This window comes from Pinus tabuliformis, chromosome 3_2 (assembly GCF_031772625.1).
Source record: "Pinus tabuliformis cultivar Carrire ecotype Pingquan chromosome 3_2, CPIR1, whole genome shotgun sequence".
NCBI lineage: Eukaryota > Viridiplantae > Streptophyta > Pinopsida > Pinales > Pinaceae > Pinus > Pinus tabuliformis.
The window spans coordinates 143,502,371-143,528,358 of record NC_142302.1 but is presented as its reverse complement, the minus strand read 5'-3'; positions in this window follow the sequence as shown (position 1 = coordinate 143,528,358).

Genomic DNA, 25,988 nt, shown 5'->3' with positions numbered 1-25,988 from the left:
AAACTCCACACAATTACTGAGTGTATTTTCCTTCACTGAGGATGACAGTTATGAGGAGATATGTCAAGTTCGATGAGGACAAGGCTATGAGATGCCCTTTGGAATGAGATTTGAGTATCCCACCAGAGTAAAAGCTTATAGCTCCAAAGGAGGTGTTAGTTTCTATCAATCCTGCCAGTCACAAATGATCAAATATGATCTTACAAGGTTTTTGTTAGAGTCTCAAGTCAAATTTTTATCATTTCATTAGGTTTTCAAAATATAAATTTGGTCACTCACTAGTGTGTCTAGGTCTATTACAGCTCCTTTAAAAAAAAATCATGTTCTAGTCATTGTCATCATTCAGTTGGATGTGTCATCTTTGAAAGTTCATCATCATCATCTTAGTCATATCATCATGGTCCTCATTCAGCTCAGTGTCACCATTAAGTCATTAGGGTCAAATTCATCAAAATCTGTCACTTCATTTATAAATCCGGCGAATGAAGGAGTAGTAATAGGGAATTTTCTCAAAAAAAAATTGTTTCAAAGTGTGATTTATTTCAAATATGATGTAGTAAGTTTTAATGTTCCAAATTTGCATTGAATGTTCAAAAACTACATAGTTTTCAAAGCAAAAGTGAAAAACGTATGGTGGGACACCCCACCACTATGAAGAAATTGACTTCCACAAGTTATAAAAGACCATCAAAATTCGTTTCTCTCACTAATTTCATTAACAAAGAGCTCTCACACACCAGAAAGCACTTTCTTAGCATTTTCAGGGACAAAGGATACTCCAAAAAGTGATTCCAAGCAGCTACGTTGCATTTTCAGCAGCCACACTGCGTTTTCACTCCAAAAGCCATAAAAATTGTTTTCAAGGGTTCTCAAAGGAAATTGAAGTCTTCATCAGCAGTATACAAGTAAGTTAAGGTCCCTTGATACCTCCTATTAGCTTTATTTCCTTGTTTTTATGGTGCATAACCTCCATTTGTCCCCATGCTGCGTTTTTGGCAGTTTTCATAGTTGGGACTATATAAAAATTCCCTAGGCTAAATCCTACACTCATTTCATCCCTTTCCACTTCCCAAAGTTCCCTAACACCCTTACCTACTTCCCTAAATTTTCCTACCCTCATTTCCCTTCCCTAAACCCTTCATCCTATCCCCTCACTCACTTCCCCTGTTTTTCCCACTAGGGTTTTCTCTTGCAAACTATCAACATGGAGGAAGAAAATAAATCTTATAACAAGGGAGGTCAAGTATCAAGGTATGAACCACTCAACACCCATGATCTAATGTCCTCGTCACTGTCCAAGCAATGTTTTCAAAATGTAGGGTGTTTAGGATTTTGTGAGCAAGTTCGACAAGTCAATAATCATGCCAAGTTGACCAGCTTGTTTGCCAATAACCTTAGGAGAGATAAGGTCACTGTTGCAGGGGTCAACTTCACAATTTCAACTAAAGCCATAGCAGCAGCCATAGGGATACCAAACAGTGGAGAAAAGTGGTTTAAGAGCCTAGACTTGGATGTGCAAAACTACAAACCCTTCATCAAAAGTCACTACAAAGACACCATTAAGAAAGTTTTTCCTTTTGGATAGCTCTTTGAGAAGTTTTCTCCATTGATGAGGGTAATTATGAAGTATTTTACATGTGAGGGCAGATTTTCGAGATTGTACAAGTATCATGTCAGATTTCTCATGCATTTCACAGGGGTAAAGCCACTTAACCTATCCTACTACCTCTACAAGAGCTTCGCTAAAATGGTAGAGAAGGTGCAGCATAGACAAAGTGATCATCAAACCAACCTTTTTCACCATGCCCTCATCAAAATCATTGTATTGCATCAACTTGCACAAATTAACATCACTTGGGAGACATTCATTCAATTAAATTTTTTTTTGTCTTCTACTAGTCAGTCTACTAGCCAAAGTACACTATCAGCACCATCCAAGCATATGGAGATTGGCTCATCTAGCAGAATTTCATTCAAGAGGACACCTAGGGCTGAGGTGACTCAAACATATTAGAGAGGAAGGAGGCTTGTGTTTTCTCCAAACATTGTGGAAGGGGCCAAGCCTACATTAGAAAAACAGGGATCATCTGTTATGAAACCAGCTCAAGAAAAGATAGAAAAGATAGATCAACACCTTAGAATTCAGCCTCTTCGAGGGGGCAACCTCCTTTACATTACATAAATGAAAAATTCTTGGATGATTCAAATGACAAAACCTCCTTTCTATATATAGGAGTCTAAGGAGTCACAATATAATCCAATCGACCTAACAATAATAATATAAAGCCACAAAAATAACAATAGAGGGATTCTATGGGGCACAATAATAACAATATGGGGGCAATAGGGGCACAACAATATTAATAAGGGGTATAACTACAATAGTAATGGGGTAATCAATAGTATTATAGGGACCCAACATGTCCCTCTCCTTCAAAAAAGTGTTGTCCTCAACGCTTGAGTAGTTCTGGATACTTCTGCATAAAATTCTCATCCTCCCATGTGGAATCTTCAGCGGATAAGTTCTTTCACTTGATAAGATACTCTGAAATTGATCGATTTCGTAGCTATCGAGTTCTTGTTTCTGTGACTGCTTCCGGTCCCAATATAATTCTTCCTTCCTCGTCAAGTTCTAGCAATATTGTTTGAACTGGGAGCTTGTCGCCTATAACCTTCTTTAAACATGAAACATGGAAAACTGGGTGCAATTGAGAAGCTGCAGGAAGCTCCAATTTGTATGCCATAGTACCAATCTTTTGCAACACCTTGTACGGACCATAATACTTTGGTGATAATTTATTATCCTTATTATCCTTCTTGCTCCTTTTCTTCTTCCTCTTCACAATCTATGTAGAATAATTTCTTCTTAGCACACTTATGACCTTCAGTGTATTTGCTATCACAACTGTAACAAAGCCCTTTTGCTATTTTTTCTTCCAATTGTTGTGGTGTCAACCTTATAGGTTGTGGAAGACTAGGGGCAACAACACTTCCGTCTTTATAGTTGTGAGTGGTATGCTTCCTGGTTGCCATAATTTTGCTTTCCATTTTTCTTGCTAACCTGAATGCCTTCTCTAATGAATCAGGTTCCCAAAGGCGAACATCATGTTGGATATTATCCTTTAAAGACCCTATGAACACATCAATCCTATGCTCCTCTGGAATATCTCTTACCCTTATGTTCAATTTTTGGAATTCCTCAATGTGCTCCATTATTGAACCCTTTTGTTTGAGACTTATCAATTGGCTAAAAAAAGTGTTGCTTTTTGTATCCTCATAATGTGCAATCAATTCTTCCGTAAAAATTGCCCAAGTGATAAATTGTTTACGAGAGCAAAGCCATTGATACCATACAAACTAATTTGGTTCCAAATATAAAGTTGTCATACGTACCTTTTGTGTGTTTTTCACATTATTGAGATCGAAGAATTGCTCCATCTGTAATATCCATGTGGCGGGATCCTTGCCATCAAACTTCCTCATATCGATTTTTGGAATATGGTGGGTCTTTGATCCAACATTAGAGTCTATGGAATCATGATTAACATTTATTTTGTTCACATCATGAGTTTCCTTTACAACCTTTTCACCATTAGTAAGTATTTCTTGTAGAAAATTTGTCAAATCTGTCTTCAAATCTGCCATGTCTGTCTTCAAATCTGTCTTCAAATATGCCATGTCTCTCTTCAAATATATCTTCGAATCATCCATATTAGCTTCCATGCCCTTTATCTTAGATTCCATGCCATTTATCTTAGATTCCACGCCATTTATATTAGCTTCTGTTAGCTTTTGTGAGCGTGACATTTGTTGCACTTGTTCTTGTAATTTTGATATATCATGTAGCATTTCTTCCTCTTCTTCATGAGTCATGTTATAGCTTTCAGGTTCCTTACTAGGTGTTTGCATTTTCTTTCCTCGGGGCATCAGTTACCGATAATAATGCTTTACTATGCCCTTTGAATTCCTTCAAACCAAGCTTACGCAAAAATTTAAAAAAAAAACTACACACCTTTTTTCAGTTTGTAGAAGCCTGATAATGAATCTGATGTATCTCTGTAAATTCCGATCCTCCAATTCTGAAATTGTGACCTGAAGTAGCCTTTTGTGTCCTCTTTCCAATGCCACAATTCTGACCCAAATTGGATTCTCCAAAGAAGAGTTATGGGAAATCTCCCACAGTGACTTGATTATAGACTAGTTCAGTAGAGAAAACTTGTACGATGTGCCACGAGCCACTGTTTCGACCTTTGGATCTAAAAACTGCATACACGAAACTACAGTCTGTTCTCTTTCTATACCTTCTTACAAAATTTAAATCCGATCCCTAGAGATAAAGTTATGACGATTTTCCCCAGGTCACCTGTTTGGAATGTAATTCAGGAGTCTACAAAAATACCAACTTCCTCAGATCATATCTCTGCAAATATAGCGCAAAAAAATATGAAATTTGGACCCAAGGTTTGGCGTGATTTCTTCTCAAATGGGTTTTTTTTGAAACTTCTGAAACATCACAGAAAAAAGTTATAGCGAAAATTCCACGATGACCTGTTTGGAGCAGCGAAACCCTAGAATCCAAAGCTCTGATACCAAATGTTATGAAACCAGCTCAAGAAAAGATAGAAAAGATAGATCAACGCCTTAGAATTCAGCGTCTTTGAGGGGGAAACCTCCTTTACATTACATAAATGAACAATTCTTGGATGATTCAAATGACAAAACCTCCTTTCTATATATAGGAGTCTAAGGAGTCACAATACAATCCAGCCGACCTAACAATAATAACATAAAGCCACAAAAATAACAATAGAGGGATTCTATGGGGCACAATAATAACAATATGGGGGCAATAAGGGCACAACAATATTAATAAGTGGTATAACTACAATAGTAATGGGGTAATCACTAGTATTATAGGGACCCAACATCATCATAGCAGCATGAGGCACCTTTACAAGATGAGGAGCCATTCCATCTTGACACTGATATAATAGACTTGAAGGTTAATGAAGAGCATAAGGCAATAGAGTAGGTCATCTTGGAGAAATATGTTGAGATCAAAGAGCTTAAGGACAACTTGTCTAAGGCCAATTTCATGATTTCATTCCTAGCCAATTTCATGTTTTCATTCCTAGATCAAGAGAATAAGCAATTGAAGGTAAATCAATTACTCTTGAATAAGCATAAGGTTGATGTTAGCAAAGAAGATGTAGTAGTTGACATATATGATTCATATGAGCATCAAGATAAAGTGACAAGGAAGAGGCCAAGGACTAGAGGCCTCCAAAGGGCGCTCCAGCAACAAAGAAAAAAATCTCCACCAAAAGAGAAAATGTCTTCAGATGACATAATTGCAGCTGAAATCAATCAAAATAGGGAGTTTTGGCTTGACAAAGTGAATTTCCATTTGTAAAATCTCCTTAAGAGGGCCAAAAAAGACAAAAAATTGTAAATATACATGGTTTATCATTACTATACAAGGAATCAAGTCTCCAAAGTCAAGATCAAGGAGTTGAAGGAAAAACTCAAGGAAACCCTAATCAAGCAAAAAGAGAAGGTTAAGTTGGATTTTCTTTCTGATGCTTCCCTCATAGCATATCATACCATCTCAGTTCTTCATGGAGCAACTCTGGACCAATTTTGAAGAAATTTTGGGAAATTGTGAATTTTTGGTAATCTTTGAAATAGCCACCGTGTCAAAAACATAGCGTGGCCCATGTTGCGCTTTTTATGGCGAGCTCCAAATGAAAATTTGCTTGCATATTTGGATTTTTTATCACTTGTACATCACTTCTAGCCCCTAGGAGAAAACTTTTAGCAAGTTCTAGTAGGTGAAAAAAGCCAAAAACCACTCAAAGATCACCTCGCTAACCTCTTTTTGAAGAGATCGCTGCATTTTTGGAGTACCTCTGGGAGAATGAAGTTTTGGAGGGCTAGAAGCAGCGTTTTTCCATTCTTGAGGATTCTATCAGGTAGCAGACATCCAGAGTTATCTCCAACATTTTTCAAATAAGGATTTAGAACTCGATAAGGCCTCCAAAAGTCACTTCTACCAATTTCGTTGTGTTTTCTCCTTACATGCTGCAATTTTGCCTAAATTCGCAACGTTTTTGCCCGAAACTCCTGTTTCTCAGTTCTATCAGCTAGTTTCAAGTTTTCATGATGTAATTACTAGCCTTTAATGTAATTATGATGTAATTAGAGGTAGATAATCTTGTTAGGGTTGTTTTCATGTAAATTTAGGCCTCATTTATGAGGAGCAGTTCAGTCAAAGTTTAAAAGGAGGATTTGTTTTAACCTCCCTAGACATTAGGGTTTTGTTGAGCACTTCATGTAATCAGTTCCTAAGCTGAAGGATTCGACCCTGAGAGAGGGGAAATGGTTATTTGGTCTATATGTATCTAGTTTTCAGTCATAGAACAGGTTGGACATCAGAGGTGGGAACACTTGTAGCTTGTACTTCAACTTTTTATTTAGGAAATCAAAGGAGCAGTTGCAGCTATTATCTAAGAATTCATGTGCAGTGAGTTTGTGATGATGTATTTTCTCTGTTATAGTTTTATATGAATGATATACATCTCTCCTTTCCATATCTTATTTCTTCAATTATTTTCCTTAAAGGTTATAAGCAAAATTATTTTCATGAAAGCTTTGTTTTGATGGGAATATCATTTTGTGTAATGTTCCTTCTTAATTAATGAATTCATGTTGCACATGCTCATTAAGACCTTCTTACCCTTTCAAACCCTACACTACATCGGAAAAACCCTAAAGCCATCAAAAAGGTATTGCTTCCTTGCTCCTCCAAATATTTTCTGTTGTAACCCTTTGATACTTTGACCTAGCTACCTGGTTTTCATCCCTAATCCAACATCAAAACCCTAAAAACCCAAAACCTACATGAGCCTAGCATACCTAGCCTAATATTCTTTTACACTCCAGTCGTCATTGGCTGCGAGATTTATAGAGAGAGCCCTCTCTGGTTTGGCAAGGCTAGCTGTTAAACCCTAAGTGGTTTGAGGTTACCTCCATCAATCTCCTTCCTAAGCCATGGGATATTGTCGAGGATAACATTTTGGCACTGTTGTCAGGGACAAAAGATCATATCTTCCTTGGGAAAGAACGACAAGGATCAGATATGATTTCTTATGGTGGATGGTGATCAGACACAGGAAGGTTGAAATCATTCACCTAGTGACTCCAAATTAGTTTCAAATTTAATTCAAAGACTCCACTGGAGGATGAACCTTACCAACAGAAAAATGAAAGGAAAATATGGGAAGATCGGGTATTCAAGTTGGAATTTCATCCAAGACTTCATGTTTTTTGTCATAATTTATTTCTTCTATTTTCCTTAGAATGTCCAGAAGGTTTTCCAATGTATACTTTATTTGAGAAAAGATCCCTGACCCACATTTGTTTCCTTTCCTTTGAAGATTGTAAATACAAGTTTTGATCTTGATCAAGACCCTTCTTCTGAATTTTATGATGACCATCTTCAGCTTGATGAGCCTCAAGAGATCAAGAGTAATCCTATAGCTTATGTACATACTCCTATACCTTGTAAAATTCCAGATAGATACAAGTCACTCATCTTACCTCCTATACTCCATGATTTCCCTGAAAATTATTACAAATACCTTCCCAGGTTTGATGGAGAATATGGTAACATCACTGCTGAAAAATACATTCAGAATTTTGAAAATTTTCTCGACCTTTTTGAGGTTGAAGAATATGATGTCAGTATCAATATTTTTTCTTTATCTTTGCAAGGCGAAGCCAAGAAATGGTTGAAAAACTTGCTAGCTGCAAGCATCTTTGATTTCCATCAATTTGTGAAAGTATTCCTTGATAAATGGGTGATCAAGGGGAATCCTTTTCTAATTTTAGAAGAGTATAGTAATTTGAAAAGACAACTAGGAGAAATAGTGCAACACTTTTCAGCTAGGTTCAATCAAGTATACCATTCAATCCCTACTGATATAAAACCGCCACCTGGTTTGGCTCTCTTACACTACCCAGATGCCTTTGATCCAGAAACAGAATTTCAATTGAGAGAAAGGAACACTACAACACTCGAAGAAATGCAGGACAGTGAAATAGTTTTGGAAGCTAATTTTCTCGTCAAAAGGTCAAAATTTAAGGAAGCAGAGAGCGAGAACATAGAGAAGCAACACCTGACATCTTCAGAATTGAAGCTCGACATTTTGGTAAGTACAATGGAAGAAACGATACAAAAGACAACCATGAGAGATAAACTTGTTTTTCAAAGACACCATGTCGCACTTATTGCAGAAGAAGAAAAGGTTGTTGGCCCTAATTATTTTCTTTCTAATTTCAATTACCCTAGATTAGAAAAATGATTGTTTTATGTATTCATTTATGGAAAATCATGGAAATGGATTTGTATATCAACCCATGGAGAATCAATCTACTGATCTGATGTGTATGCTTGATGTCATTCCTTATATTGATGAGTTACCCAAGTATGATCAGTATGATGATGATTATATTGTTAAAATAGAGGCTGACTCTTCAAGGAAATCAACAGCATGTCGTTGGGAGGAGGAAGTTCAGTTACAACAACTCAAATATAGCACTCAAACTATGCATATCAATCATGACAGAAATGAAGGGAATCCAAAAATTTTCAAAGTAGGTGAAAGGTCTTTTCCATTATGTTTTACTTCATTTCAATTACTGAGAGAAAAATTTCCTAAGATTAGAAATCAGCAGTCTTTCAGTTTTAATATTGAGCATGAAGATGACAATGAACTTCTTGATGAAGACTCCTTACCCTTGTGTTTCTCCTCATTTGAAAAAATAAGAGAAAACTATAAGCAAGCAAATAAGTGAGTTGTCAACAGCATAAATGGGCAACCTTCTCATGAATTGTTTGAGGAGGTCACTTGTGATATGGAAGATTCTTTCTCTCCAGAATCCCAGCCACTGAGTTACATTGAGTTTCAAAACACAAATGAAAGATTAGAACCTGAAACATATGATGAATTGATGCAGGATAATTCTGTACCATTATGTTTTGATTCATTTCAGTTTTTGAAGAAAATTTTTGATAATATCTCTGAAGCAAAGAATGACAAGCCTATAGAAAATCATGTAGTCTCATTAGAACCGATGCATAACAAGTTGCAGCAGTCTTCTCAGGTTCTCCATGATCCAATAGTTGATGTTTTGGATGATATATGTAGTCAAAGTCTTTCTCCATTAGCTAGCTATGAGCTTAAAAACCAAAATGATAAAAATTTGATCAGGCAGTTGGCTTCATTGTCTTCTTCAGCATGAGTCTCATTACAAAGCTCATCTGAAAATTTACAGTCATATCTGGAAGAAAACAAGTCAGAAATGCACAAGAGTAAGGATGAAAATGAAACTTTATATTCATGGTATAAAGACCACCTAGAGAAAAAATACAATCTGTTGGATGAGCTAAATCTCAATGTACATTTTACCCCTTTTTTGCAGCCATATGAGAAAAGGACTTTTCTTGTATTTATGGATCATGAGCACATATTTAGTGAACACTTGGAGTTGCCTATCTTTTTCTTTTTCTACCTGCTCAAGGAAAGTGTGAGGATAATTCAAATAAGTAGCCATTTGTTGGATTGGTTATAGTGGCGGAATCATTTCACATGATTGTATATATATATTCAGTAGGTGGGCAGTTATCGTCAGGATTTTAAGCCCGAAGTGAAGGCCCTAAGATCCCGATGGTCTGTTGCCATAAGTAAGTTCACTCAGTGTGTTTTTTATAGTCAAGTCAGTTCATTTTTTCAGCAAGTTTACAATTTTTAGTTTAAATTTTTATTATTGAGTCCCCAATGGATAAGGCTACCTGGTTTACGGTGTTCTTGACACCTCATAAAGGAGTTGCCATCTGCAGCTGGAGCCAATGTTGGTGTCTGTCAATCCTGCGAGTCACCAGTGATCAAATATGCTCTTAAAAGGTTTTTGTTAGGGTCTCAAGTCAAATTTTTAGCGTTTGATTAGGTTTTCAAAATAAAAGTTTGGTCATTGGCTAGTGTGTCTAGGTCTATTACTGCTCCTTTAAAAAAATTTCATGTTCTGGTCATTTCCATCCCTCAGTTGGATGTGCCATCACTAAAAGGTCATCATCATCATCTTAGTCATATCATCATGGTCCTCATTTAGCTTAGTGTCACCATTAAGTCATTAGGGTCAAAACCATCAAACTCTGTCATTTCATTCATAAATATGGTAAATGAAAGAGTAGTAATAGGGAATTCACTCAAAAAGTTGTTGGTTCAAAGTATAATTTATTTCAAATATGATGTAAGAAGTTCTAATGTTCCAAAGCTTCATTGAATGTTCCAAAGCTACATAGTTTTCAAAGCAAAAGTGAAAAACATATGGTGGGCCACCCCACCACTATGAAGAAATTGACTTTAAAAAGCTATAAAATACCATCACAATTCATTTCTTTCACTCATTTCATTAACAAAGAGCTCTCACTCACTAGAAAGCACTTCCTCAGCATTTTCAGGGCCAAAGGATACTCCAAAAAGTGGTTCCAAGCAACTATGCTGTGTTTTCAGCAGCCACACTACGTTTTCACTCCAAAATCCATAAAACTTGTTTTCAAGGGGTCTCAAATGCAATTGAAGTCTTCATCAGTGGTATACAAGTAATTTAAGGTCCCTTGATACCTCCTATCATCTTTATTTCCTTTTTTTATGGTGCATAGCCTCCATTTGTCCCCACACTGCGTTTTTGGCAGTTTTCATAGCTGGGACTGTATAAAAAATCCCTAGGCTAAAACCTACACTCATTTCATCCCTTTATACAACCCAAAGTTCCCTAACACCCTTACCTACTCCCATAAATTTTCCTACCCTTATTTCCCTTCCCTAACCCCTTTGTCCTATCCCCTCACTCACTTCCCCTATTTTTCCCACTAGGGTTTTCTCTTGCAAACTATCAACATGGAGAAAGAAAATAAATCTTATAAGAAGGGACATCAAGTATCAAGGTATGAACCACTCAACACGCATGAGTTCATGTCCTCCTCACTGTCCACACAATGTTTTCAGAATGTAGGGTGTTTAGGGTTTTGTGAGCAAGTTTAACAAGTCAAGTATCATGCCAAGTTGACCAGCTTGTTTGCCACTAACCTTAGGAGAGATAAGGTCACTGTTGCAGGGGTCAGCTTCACAATTTAAATTGAAGCCATAGAAGAAGCCATAGGGATACCAAATAGTGGAGAAAAGTGGTTTAAGAGCCAAGACTTGGATGTGCAAAGCTACAAACCCTTCATCAAAAGTCACTACAAAGACACCATTAAGAAAGTTATTTCCTTTTAGGAAGATCTTTGAGAAGTTTGCTCCATTGATGAGGGTCATTATGAAGTATTTTACATGTGAGGGAATATTTTCGAGATTGTACAAGTATCATGTCAGATTTCTCATGCATTTCAGAGGGATAAAACCACTTAACCTATCCTTCTACCTCTACAAGAGCTTGGCTAAAATGGCAGAGAAGGTGCAGCTTAGAAAAAGTGATCATAAAACAAGCCTTTTTCACCACATCCTCATAAAAATCATTGTATTACATCAAATTTCACAAATGAACATCACTTGGGAGACATTCATTTAGTCAAATGTCTTTTTGTCTTCTGCTAGTCAGTCTACTAGCCAAAGTACACCATCAACACCATCCAAGCATATGGAGATTGGCTCATCTAGCAGAATTTCAGTCAAGAGGACACCTAGGGCTAAGGTGACTCAAACATATCAAAGAGGAAGGAGGATTTTGTTTGCTCCAAACATTGTGGAAGGGGCCAAGCCTACATCAGTAGAACAGGGATCATCATCACAACATGAGGCACCTTTGCAAGATGAGGAGTCATTCCATCTTGACACTGATATAGTAGACTTGAAGGTTAATGAAGAGCATAATATAGTAGAGCAGGTCATCATGGAGAAATATGCTGATATCAAAGAGCTTAAGTACAACTTGTCTAAGTCCAATTTCATGATTTCATTCCTAGAGCAAGAGAATAAGAAATTGAACGTAAATCAACTACTCTTGAATAAGAATAAGGTTGATGTTAGCAAAGAAGATGTAAAGGGAAAAGTAGTAGTTGATATAGATGATTTAGATGAGAATCAAGAGCAGTTGAAAAGGAAGAGGCCAAGGACTAGAGGCCTCCAAAGGGCACTTCAACAACAAAGAGAATAATCTCAACCAAAAGAGCAAATGCCTTCATATGACCTAATTGTCGCTGAAATCAACCAAAATAGGGAGTCTTGGATTGACAAAGTGAATTTCCATTTGGAAAATCTCCTTAAGAGGGCCAAAAGAGACAAAAAATTGCAAAGACACATGATTTCTCATTACTATACAAGGAATCAAGTCTCCAAAGTCAAGATCAAGCAGTTGAAGGAAAAACTCAAGGAAACCCTAATCAAGCAAAAAGAGAAGGTTAAGTTGGATTTGCTTGTTGATGCTTCCCTCATAGCATAGCATACCATCTCAGGTCTTCATGGAGCAACTTTGGACCAATTTTGAAGAAATTTGAAGAAATTTTGGGAAATTGTGAATTTTTGGCAATTTTTGAAACAGTCACTAGGTCAAAAATGTAGCATGCCCCACGTTGCGCTTTTGATGGGGAGCTCCAAATGACAATTTTCTTGCATATTTGGATTTTTTTATCACTTGTACATCACTTCTAGCCCTTGGAAAAAAACGTTTAGCAAATTCTGGTAGGTGAAAAAAGCCAAAAATCACTCAAAAATCCCCTCTCTGCCCTCTTTTTGAAGAGCTCGTTGCATTTTTGGAGTACCTTTGTGAGAATAAAGTTTTGGATGTATAGGAGAAGTATTGTTTAGTGCTTTATGATTGTATAATGTAGCAGACATCTAGATCTATCTCCAACATTTTTCAGATCAAGATTTGGACCTCAGGAAGGCCTCCAAAAGTTACTCCTACCTATTTCATTGTGTTTTCTCCTTGCAAGTTGCGCTTTTGCCTGAATTCGCAATGTTTTTTCTTGAAACTCCTGTTTCTCAGTTCTATCAACGATTTTCAAGTTTTCATGATGTAAATATTAGTATTTGATGTAATTATGATGTAATGAGAGGTAAACAATCTTGTTAGGCTTGTTTTCATGTAAATTTAGGCCTTATTTATGAGGAGCAGTTTAGTCAAAGTTTAAAATGAGGATTTGTTTTAACCTCCCTAGATAATAGGGTTTTGTTGAACACTTCATGTAATCAGTTGCTAAGCTGAAGTATTCAACCCTGGGAGAGGGGAAATGGTTATTTGGTCTATATGTATCTAGATTTTAGTCATAGAATAGGTTGGACATCAGAGGTGGGAACACTTGTAGCTTGTACTTCAACTCTTTATTCAGGAAATCAAAGGAGCAGTTGCAACTATTATCTAGGAATTCATGTGTAGTGAGTTTGTGATGATGTAATTTCTCTATTATAGTTTTATATGAATGATATACATCTCTCCTTTCCATATCTTATTTCTTCACTGATTTTCCTTAATGGTTATAAGAAGAATTATTTTCATGAAAGCTTTGTTTTGATGGGAATATCATTTTGTGAAATTTTTCTTCTTAATTAATGAATTCATGGTGCACATGCTCATTAATACCTTCTTACTCTTTCAAACCCTAAACTACCTGAGCCTAGCATACCTAACCTAATATTATTTTATGCTCTAGTCATCATTGGCTATGAGCTTTATAGAGAGATCCCTCTCTAGTTTGGCAGGGCTAACTGCTAAACCCTAAGTGGTTTGAGGTTACCTTCGTCGATCTCCTTTCTCAGCCTTGGGATATTATGGTGGATAAAATTTGGGTGTCGTTGTTGGGGAAGAAAGATCATATCCTCCCTGGGAAAGAACGACAAGGATCAGATTTGATTGCTGATGGTGGAAAGTGATCAAAAACAGGAAGGCTGAAATCATTCACCTGGCGACTCCAAATCAGTTTCAAATTTAATTCAAAGACTCCACTGGAGGACGAACCTTACCAACAGAAAAATGAAAGGAAAATATGGGAAGATTGAGTATTCAAGTTGGAATTTCATCCAAGACTTCATTTTTTTGTCACAAATTATTTCTTCTATTTTCCTGAGAATGTCAAGAAGGTTTTCCAATGTATACTTTATTTGAGAAAAGATCCCAGACCCGCATTTGATTTCTTTCTTTTGAAGATTGTGAATACAAATTTTGATCTTGATCCAAACCCTTCCTCTGAATCTTATGATGACCATCTTCAGCTTGATGAGCCTCAAGAGATCAAGACTAATCCTATAGCTTCTGTACATACTCCTATACCTTGTAAAATTCTAGATAGATACAAGTCACTCATCTTACCTCCTATACTCCATGATTTCCCTGAAAATTATTACAAATATCATCCTAGGTTTGATGGAGAATATGGTAACATCACTGCTAAAAAACACATTTAGAATTTTGAAAAATTTCTCGACTTTTTTGAGGTTGAAGAAGATGATGTCAGTATCAGGATTTTTTCTTTATCTTTGCAAGGTGAATCCAAGAAATGGTTCAAAAACTTGCCAGCTGCAAGCGTCTTCGATTTCCATCAGTTTTTGAAAGTGTTCCTTCATAAATGGGTGATCAAGAGGAATCCTTTTCTAATTTTAGAAGAGTTTAATCATTTGAAAAGACAGCCAGGAGAAATAGTGCAACAATTTTCAGCTAGGTTCAATCAAGTATACCATTCAATCCCTGCTGATATCATACCGCCACCCAGTTTAGCTCTCTTACACTACTCAGATGCCTTTTGTCTGGAAATTCAATTGAGAGAAAGGAACACTACAACACTCGAAGAAATGCAGGGCAGTGCAATAGTTGTGGAAGTTAATTCGCTAGTCAAAAGGTCAAAATTGAAGGAAGCAGAGAGGGAGAACATAGAGAAGGAACACCTAACATCTGCAGAAGTGAAGTTTGACATTTTGGTAAGTACAATGGAAGAAATGATCCAAAAGAACACCATGAGAGATAAACTTGTTGTTCAAAGACACCATGTCCCACTTCTTGTAGAAGAAGAAAAGGTTGCTAGCCATAATCATTTTCTTGCTAATCTTAGTTACCCTAGATCAGAAAATGATTGTTTTATGTATTCATTTATGGAAAGTCATGAAAATGGATTTGTAGATCAACCCATGGAGAATAAACCTATTTATCTAATGTGTATCCTTTATGTCATTCCTTATATTGATGAGTTACCCAAGTATGATTAGTATGATGTTGATTATATTGTTGAAATAGAGATTGACTCTTCAAGGCAATCAGTGACATCTTATTGGGATGAGGAAGTTCAGTTACAGAAACTAAAATATAGCACTTAGACTATGCATATCAATCATGACAGCAATGAAGAGAATCCAAAAATTTTCAAAGCAGGTGAAAGGCCTTTGCCTTTATGTTCTACTTCATTTCAATTACTGAGAGAAAATTTCCTAAGATTAGAAAGCAGCAGTATTTTAGTTTTGATATTGAGAATGAAGACAACAATGAACTTCTTGATCAAGACTCTTTACCCTTGTGTTTCTCCTCATTTGAAAAAATAATAGAAAACTATAAGCAAGGAGATAAGCGAGTTGTCAACAGCATAAATGGGCAGCCTTCTCATGAATTGGTTGAGGAGGTCACTTGTGATATGGAAGCTTTGTTAATCTAGGTTGTCATTGATGTCAATATAGTAGTGTTTGTGATGGAAAATTCCTTAATACATGATGTTGCCTATTGATTCCCATCGATCTTAATACTGCTCATGGAGGATCCAAGGATTGAGTACAAACGTAATAGAAATAATGGAACCTAGGAGGAAAGATATCGGAAGCCATCAAAAGAGAAAGAGAAAGAGTAAAGAGGATAAGCCATCGTGAAGCCAAAGAGTAAGATGAAGAGTTTATCGAAATCCATCAAAGAAGCAAGTTATCGGAGCAAGAGAAGCAGGTTATCACATATGCCCAAGGGTAAGTGTTATCAGAAGAACAAAGAGCAACAACGATATCAGAGGAGTAAAGAAGAAAACATCGGAGGAGTAGAGCTATCGGAAGAGGAGCCATAACGGAGGAGTTAACAGTGTTATCAGAGGAATTATATCGGCAGCTTTATTATCTATTACCACTCGAATTCCTTGATTGTGATTTGATTTGCGGACCTGAATGCTCCAATAGAACACGCCCTAATGTAATATCGTATCCACCTCATCAGAAGTCATATCACCAGTCATAAAGGAATGTCACACTAAAACTGCGATTGCGATAATACATGCAGACCTAAACAGGTTATAGTAACAACCCTAATATAACATCACATCTGCCACAAGGATGGAAAACCGCCTTACAGCTTGATTTACCACAATGTTGGTGTTAGCGCTTGGAATTCACCTAGGCTGAGATAGACAAACTCTCAAGGCTACATCAAACCATTTCACCTCGTAGCTAGCCCTACGAGGTATGAGAAGGCTCTCTCGGGTCAGATTCGGTAGATCTTTCAATAGGATTAGGCTGACCAATTAAGAATAAAGATTTTAGGCTAGTAAATTGATTTAATGATTTGTGGGGTTTTTTAATGGAATGACGGGGCTTTTCTGGGCTGCATGGGCAAAATCACAGCTTCAAACAGAGAAATATAATGACTACACAGGTTATCAACATGAGGCAAGGTAGGCATGCAATTTAACACCAAATCTGGTTTCAAATGGGATGGCAAGACTGGTGAGGAGCTAAGGAGGGCAAATAATACTTCGAATCCTCCTTAAACAAAAGAAAACATAGAATTGAACAAACTTATAGGACGAGCATATAATACTATGAATTCCTACCTAATCACTTCATTTGCTCAAATAGATATGATCATGAGGTGAATGAAACAAAACAGTTTACATATGAGACAAAGGGAAAAACTTATGCTAAATCAACATACCACATGAATCTCAGCAAACAGAGCTGTGAAATTCCATTAAATTCTCTGTCATAAAACTGTACAATAAAAAGCTCTCTGCTTCTCCAGCAGCTCCCAGCGCTCAGAAAAACTCCTCTCTACACTCTCTCTTATAAATGAATTTTTTAATACATTAAATAAAACTGCTGCCCAAAACAAAGGCGCTGTTTTAACTAACACTTCATAAATTAGAAAAGAGCGTTATATTCTATCCTAAAGTAAGGCAGCTTTCCTCTAAATCTGCTGATGATTGACCAAAACTGGAGCGCATATCTAGTTTGCAATATTAATTAAAATCTGGGAAATAGGAATCGAATCCTATTTTGTTGTTCTGGCACCGTTTGAATAGCGGTGGCATTACACGTTTACCCTTGGCACTCTTCTGCTTCTCGTAAGAATCTAGTAACTTTTGGTGTGTAAACAGCATAAAAAACAAGATCGTATGCCACCTGGAGCTCCACATCAACATAGTCGGCATCCAATTCTACAGCCAAACGAAGTACATCAAGGCGTGTTGCTTCATCAATACTCCAACGCTGCCGTTCTACCGAGATTACAGCAGGAGGAACAAATAATGCAGGCCTTCCATTGGTTTTGGAATTATCACCATAACGATATCTAATGTGAATTTTTAACGTAGATGACAGTAATTATTTCAATTGAACAAGTTTTGATGGAAAGGATATGGATTTACATTTGTACAATACGTATATCCTCTGTCTTTAACGCCAATATTGAGCCCATCTATGAATTGTCTCCACCATTTGGGGGAATAAGGCGCTGACACTCTCATTGATAAGGGTCTGGAAGAACTGTATTGCATCCGCATCATCCAAAGAAGAGTCTTCATCATCAACAGGTTCAGTGGACACATCTAAAAAGCTATCCAGGCCACAAATTTGTCGTGCTTGCTTATCTGCTTCTTCTATAAGGTTTAGCTCCTTCAGCAATTCATCAATCTGGAGTTTGACAGACTTTCTTTTCCGACCTGAATTTCTGAGGTCCTCATGGTTTCCCCTTAATGGTATCAATATATTCTAGCTCTTCACGGGGAGTTAGCAGGCCACTACAGATATCACCCTTAGGACAGACAAACACAATCGACTTCAGCTCTGCCCCTTCTGTTGCTAATGGAAGTCCATAAATGTAAGCTTCTCCTGATGTGCAACAAAAAAGTCGAGAGAGCATATAGATGATGGAAGACTTTCCAGATCCACTGTGACCAACAATAGCAAAACGTTCTCCCTCATAGAGTTTCAGGTTGAGGCCCTTTACTGCTTCAGCTTCCCTATGGACTCTTTTAGTTCTTAGACTCGTTCCATGGTCAAATGACCAAAACTCCTACCATTTCCTGGCTGTAGTATAGACTTTCCTCAGATTTTTAAGCTCCACAACAACTTTAGATGCCAAACCTGGATCAACTCGCTGTATGTTGGAGTTGTCATCCTCATCTCCTCCATCAGAACCAGCTGAAATTTCTTCAGGCACATCAATGGATGTATTTATACCAAACCTTGACTCATTTAATTGTTGCCCTAACAAACTGCTGCCCTGATCAAAAGCTGAGTAGGGAAATTTTTCTTTGTAATTAACCCAGAAATTTTTGAAAAAATAAAACTCCAGGGCTTCTTTGAACCTCTCAGTGGATGCAGCCATGTATTATCTAGATACCATGCAGTCAAAATGTAGAAGATGCTATCCATTGCCAGAATGCAAATTAGTGCACCCACACTCAAATGAGTGCCACCATCACCTGGCTCTTTTCCTATGGATGTAGACCATAAGTCATTAAGATTTAAGCCCTTTCCACTGCCTTCAGCACGTACAATCACATTCATTGCAAGTGCCAACCCAACAGGCGAGAACAAAGAAAGAAATGAGCATGTTATACGTGTCCATTGCAACAACTCTACAGGTACTATGATAAAGCTACCAAGAATCATGAGAGCTCCAGAGACACTTATTGCTGTCCTGACCTTTGAAAACATTGTGCTTAATGCAAATGCCATAGTAATCAGAGATAATGTGAAAGAATAAACAAGTAGAAAAGTCACTTTTGTATCTGATACAGCAAAGAGTCCAGTGACTTTGGCCATCAAAACCAAGATCAGAGAGGTGAAAGCACCCATTGCGGCATATGTCAGCAATCGCCCCTGCTGCTGCAGCTGCTGCATTGAACAATACAGTCCTACTTACACTGTTAAGCTCACTCAAATCCACCACCGAAGGAATCAATACTAGATCAGATGTTCCAATATAAGGAGCTGTTTGGCCACTTGCTACTGTAGAAACTATGAACTTCGGCACTCCAAGGGGAAGGGCCCTTAGAGAAGGAGCAATGAAAGAAATTCCTCCACTTCCTCCTATTAATCATAGAGCAGTTCCTCTGTAGCGTGCCCGAGTCCTCCTGGCTCATAAGTTTGTGCAGGGACCGGAGTTTGAAGTTTGCTGCTGTCTTAAGAAGAGCTGAAGATAAATTACATAATCTGAAAAGCAACATTAATGATTTCTTCTTCAAAGCCCTGTTTTGAAGAAGAATCAATCTCTGATAGAAGACAGAGTCTAACAGTTGGCACCAAGAATGGCATGATTATATTTCTGCACTATCTGAATCTCATATCAGGATAAAAGAGGGCCCAGATGAACTCATTTGGTGTCATGCGGACAATGGTATATACTCACCTAAGACTGGATATCTATCCCTGATCTCCCACAAGATACCGGATTTGATTACCTTCTGGTGGAAGCATATTTGGAAACTTACTGTGCCTCCTCAGACCAGACTATTTTTCTGGTGTATACTAAAAGACAAAGTTCCCACAGGCGAAAATCTCATGCATCGATCCTTCCATGGGCCGAATTGGTGTACATTATGCAAAAGCTCATCGGAATCGACCTTACATCTGTTTCTGAAATGCTCAGCCCTGATTAATCTTTGGCAAAATATTTCTACTACAATTCATTACACAGGGCATTGGGAAGGTGATGACATAAACAAAGCTTGGGAAGGTTGGTACAATCGGCATAAAGGTTCAAAACTTCAAAGTCTCCCTTTGATTATCAGCTGGCATCTCTGGCTGGCTCAGAATCGCTCTATATTTGACAACAAACCTATGTGTTGGCCACACATTGCGGCCTGTATAGTATCGGCATATAATGAGATGCCTGATCCTCCACAAACTCGAGCCCGAAGGCCTCATACACCTCCACATATTGATAAAAATACCCCTTGGGCGTATTTCGATGGTGCAGCACAACAGCAGGGATGTGGTGGTGGATTCATCTTATACATTAGTGAACATCATTACTTCAAAGTTAAGATGGGATTAGGGGCTGGAACAAACAATTTTGCAGAACTCATCACCCTTCGTCATCTCTTGCATTTCTCTTTGGGGCATAATTGCATGGGCTTAAATATTTTTGGAGACTCGAAGATCATTATTAATTGGTTCAATAATATTACTGCTTGTCACATACACACACTCAGTAATATTTTGGATGAAGTAAACATTTTCAAGGCTCAATTTAATAATATCACATGCAATCATATTTACAGGGAACATAACAGTTGTGCTGACGGGCTATCCAAGGAGGCCACGGTACTTCCCAGAGGAGAGTGGATGATCCAGGAACAACGAGGGACAAATGAATACTGCTACTATCATCGCCCATACATAGATCTGCATTATCACAGGGCAGAGAGCCCATGATCTCTGGTTTTTTGGAATATTTTTGAGAAATGTTTTTTTTTTGTACATATTATACAGGATATTTATGTATGGCCCTGCGTGGCACATGTACAGACATATACAAGGCTCCTATTATATTTCAAATGAACATCCTGCGTGGTGTTCTGGACAATATACAGTTTTTTGAAGAACCTTCACAATTTTGACTGAGCCCTCTGGGGCTAGACAGATACAACATATGCAAATCACATCTACAATATGTAATTTTTCAAAGTTAATGAAATATTACGATTTTTCCAGTGGAAAAAAAAAAAAAAAAAAAATAAAAAAAAAATCACATCCTCCATATCGCAAGTCTTATAGGGTTGTCATGGTAAAACCTCCAATTGCGATATTATTAAAAACTTGCTACACCATTATAACATGATTTAATATCATATCGCATCCGCTCCATCAGTAGTAAGGGCATTGGCTATATCGGAAAATAGAGCATGAGCACGACTTGTAAAACCTCTGATTTTCATGAAGTTGCGATTGCGATTAAGGTGATGACGTGGATGTGGGACCTCCATGTGGATATAGCCTCTCCTATGTGATTTCCGCAAATAATAAGTCTATTGGATGAATATTAAAAAAAAGGGCCTCTTTGATATAATTTTAATATGTGACATCATAAGTTGGCCTCTCTTCTAAATGAACATGTTTTTTGAGTATTGGTGAACATCGTATAAAAACGAGTTAAAATGCTTCAGTTCTAAGCATCTATCTTGGGCAAAAAAATAGAGCATAAAGAAGTTCACAACTTGTGAACTTGAATAGACAGAGGAAGTTGAAGATCGAGAAGTCGAAGGTCGAGAAGCCAAAGATCGATTGAACGAAAGTGGAAGCCGAAGGTCCAGCGGAATAAGAAGGAAGCCGAAGGTTGAACATTCTATTGACTGGGTTATTTATTGAAAATCTCGGACCTGTGTTTGACAGTGATTTTATATAACAGTTCAAAAGGATGCTCTACAGATCTAAGAAGGTTATCTGAGTATGAACAGGGTTGTTTTAATTGAACGCACAATATGAAACTGCAACAATCACTCCTCTGAAAAAGTCATTCTTGAAGCAGTTACTCCTGAAGCCTCACTCCCGAAGCAGTTACTATGACAGTTAGGACTGAGGGTTGAAACAAAGAGTTGTCTTGGTGCAGAGCTTAGTGCAATTCATTGTAGACACATTAAAGTTGTGTGGAGACTATTGAAGACCATGATGTATTAGTCATCATGATGTGACTTGGAGTTGGTGCTCCTAAATCCAAGGTTGGTGCCTTGACAAGATAGGGTCGGAGCCCTTGGGGTTGGTGCCTCAAAATTAGAAGGATTGGTTTCGGTGGAGTTGGTTCTCCTAAATCCAAGGTTGGTGCCTTGACAAGAAAGGGCTGGTGCCCTAGAGGTTGGAGCCTCACAAAAAGTCCAAGTTGGTGCTTGGCAATAGTTTGGAGCCCTATATATATTGTACCTGATTTACTGTAAAGATTATATTAATAAAAGCATTTATGCCTATTGTTCATTTTTTGTTCTAAATATAAATGATTTAACTGGTAAAAATAACAATTGAAAAGCAATGCTGATTCACCCCCCCTCCCTCAGTATTTCCAACAATTGGTATCATAGCTAGCTTCTTCATATTAGCCTAATAGCTAGAAGAAGGATTCTTAGTCACAATGAGAAATCAAGAAGTGTTAGGAAGACTTTCTCTGTTCGATGGCACAAATTTTGGTTTTTGGAAAAAAAAAAAGAATGTCCTACTACTTAATGTCCCTTGGACCTGAAGTTTGGCATTCAATTTTAAATGGGTACACAGGTCCTTCCACTCTTCCAACAAATCAAGATGAAAGGAAAGCTTACATTGGAAATGCAAAAGCCTTAAATTCCATCACTAGTGGAATCATTGATTCTGAATTTACAAAAGTCACGAATTGTGACTCGGCCAAAGAAGTATGGGATAAGCTAGTTATCTTATATGATGGGGACTCCAAAGTTAAGAAGGCAAAGCTTCAAACTCATAGAACACAATTTGAAATTCTGAAAATGGTGATGAAGAAGATATTGCATCATACTTTCTCCGAGTAGCTGAAGTGGTCAACTCTCTTAAAGGATTGGGAGAAAACATTGGAGAAATCACTATTGTTCAAAAGGTGTTAAGATCTCTCCCAGACATATTTGACTCCAAAGTAAGTGCTATAGAAGAAATGAAAGACCTAGATACTCTCAAGATGGATGAACTTCATGGAATCCTCATTGCCTATGAGATAAGAAAAGGAAGCCCAAGTTCCAAAGATGCAACATTCAAGGCCTCAAAATCAAAAAAGGGGATAGAATGGAATACTAGTAGTGATGACTCCGATGTTGAATCCGAATTGGCACAATTTGTATGAAGACTAAAGAAAGGATCCAAGCTAAAAGGTAAGTACCCTCTTATTTGTTTCAAATGTGGAAGAATAGGTCATTATGCTGCAAAATGTCCTCTTAAGCATGATATTGATGATGAGGAAAATTCTAAAAGGATGGTATATAAAAAAAAGGGTTCAATAAGAAGAATTTCTTCTCTAAGCAAGATGAGTCTGATGAAGATGAATTTGTAGTCATCAAAAAGAAATCAACTAATCATTTCCCTCATCGCAAAGGAGGTAATGATGAATCAGATGAAGAAAATGACTATGCTGGAAGCCAAGAAGTATTATTCATGGCATTCATAAATGATGATGATTCAGATCTAGAAGGAAATGTAGATGAATTTTCAATGAGTGCCATTGAAGAAAATGAGAAATTACGAAATAAAATAATTTCTCTCAAGGTAGAAAAGGAGGAAGCAAAAAGAAGGGAAGACCTCTTGAAAAATAAGCTAAAAGAAAAAGAAGAAATTTGTGAAGAACGTGAAGCCGAAATAGTATCTCTAAGGAAGGAATTGGAGCAAGTCAAAAAGGGTTGGGAAAGCTCTCAAATACTTGAAATTATCCTAAATGCTCAAAAACCTCAACATGAAAAATCTGGGATAGGTTTTAAAGGAGAATCATCAAGTACTAAGAATAATGCGAAAAGCTATGCCGACATACTTTCCAACAACCCAAAAGAAGAAAGATTATTTCATCAAAGGCCCATCTCAAATCCAAAGAATGAAGAGAGAGTAACTCCAAGGAAGAATGTTGATTCAAATCATGGCTATTACAACAGGTACAAAACTATCTTTTTTGGGCATTGTTTTTATTGTAAAAATTTTGGTCATCAAGCTAAACATTGCATGGCTCATAAGAATGAAACACCAAAATTGAAGGATCAAACAAACAAACCATATGGTCTCAAAGGGCAAGGACAAATCAAGACCTACAACTCTTTTGATCCCTTGGCCAAATTTGATCCAATTTTCTCATTATGTAATGATAATGGACATAATGAACAAAATTGCCCCCTCAAAAGAAGAGAAGCAAAAAATGAGAATCCTAACACGAATAAATGTGGCCTAGCTCTATGTGCTCATGGTGATGAAAATCATTGGTTTGTGGATAGTGGGTGCTCTATACATATGACAGGTGACAAAAAGAAGTTTGTATCAATAAATAAAAAGGAAGGAAATGTATCCTTTGGAAGTGGATCTGCCAAAATTGTTGGAAAAGGAACTGTTACCCTTATTAATGGAAAAGGAAAGGCTCAAAATGCTTTTCTAGTAGATGGGCTCAAACACAATCTCTTGAGTGTTAGCAAAATCTGTGATCAAGGACATAATGTTGTATTTAGCACTAAATATTGTGAAATAAGGAACTCTTCCTCAGGGGAACTTGTGGCGAAAGGAGTTAGAACATTAGATAATGTCTACATTCTGAACAAAATTCAAGAAGATAAATGTTACTTAAGTCAAATAGATGAAAGTTGGTTGTGGCACAAGTGACTTGGACATACAAGTTTCGATAACTTGATCAATATCAGCAAGATTAATGCAGTATGAGACATCCCAAAGTTATTCAAGCCAAATCAAGGAGTATATGGTCAATGTCAACATGGAAAGAAAACTAGAACTAGCCACAAGACCAAGGAGTTTTCTACATCAAAACCTTTGGAGATCATCCATGTTGATTTATGTGGGCCAACTAGAACTCCGGCACTCCAAGGAGAAAGGTACTTTTCTTTATTTGTTGATGACTATACTAGAATGATGTGGGTATATTTCATAAAATATAAATTTGAAGCATTTGAATGTTTTAAGAATCTTAAAGCTCTTGTAGAAAATGAAAAGGATTCTAAGATTAAATGTCTTAGAACGGATAGAGGAGGAGAATTCACATCAAAATAATTTGATGAATTCTGTAAAGTACATGGAATCGAAAGAGAACTGTCTGCTACCAGAACACCTAAGCAAAATGGGGTAGTTGAAAGAAGAAACCGAACTGTTCAAGAAATGGAAAGAACAATGTTAATAGCAGCTGACTTGCAGCCAAAATTTTGGAGAGAAGCAGTCGGGACAGTTGTTTATACCTTGAATCGAACTCAACTAAGACCAAATAATGAGAAGACTCCTTATGAATTATGGAAAGGAAGACCTGCTTCAGTAAAATAATTCAAGATTTTTGGAAGCAAGTGCTTCATAAAAATCAATGATGACTCACCAGGAAAATTTGATTCTCGGGTTGATGAAGGAATATTCCTTGGATATTCTACAAGGATCAAAGCCTAAAAGTGCTACAATAATTGACTACGGAAAATAGTGGAAATCATTGATGTGAAGATTGATGAAGACCTTCCAGAAAAAGAAATTGAAGATCATAAAGTTGACCCTCTCATTGAAGAAAACAAAGAAGAACCTGAAAAATAGGAAAAAGATCAAGAAAAACACAAGGAAAAAGAACCATCTCAAACCCCTTAAAAGGTGAAGTTTCTCCTATAACATCACCCAAAAGAGCAGATTATTGGCAATATATATTAAGGGATGCAAACCTGAAGAAGGATGACAAGTACACCAAAGAAAAATGATGTTGCTCTCCTATCTATGATGGAACCAGAAACATTTACTCAAGCAAGTAAGGATCCTCATTGGGTAAAAGCCATGGAAGAAGAAATGTCACAAATCAAGAAGAATGAGACATGGGAGCTAGTACCTCATCCAAAGGATAATGATATAATTGGAACCAATTGGGTGTTCAAAAACAAAATGAATGAATATGGAAAAATCATCAGAAATAAGGCAAGGCTTGTTTGTAAAGGTTATTCACAAATTGAAGGAATCGACTTTGAAGAAACCTTTGCACAAGTAGCTCATATGGAAGCTATAAGGATGTTCTTTGGATTTTCTTGC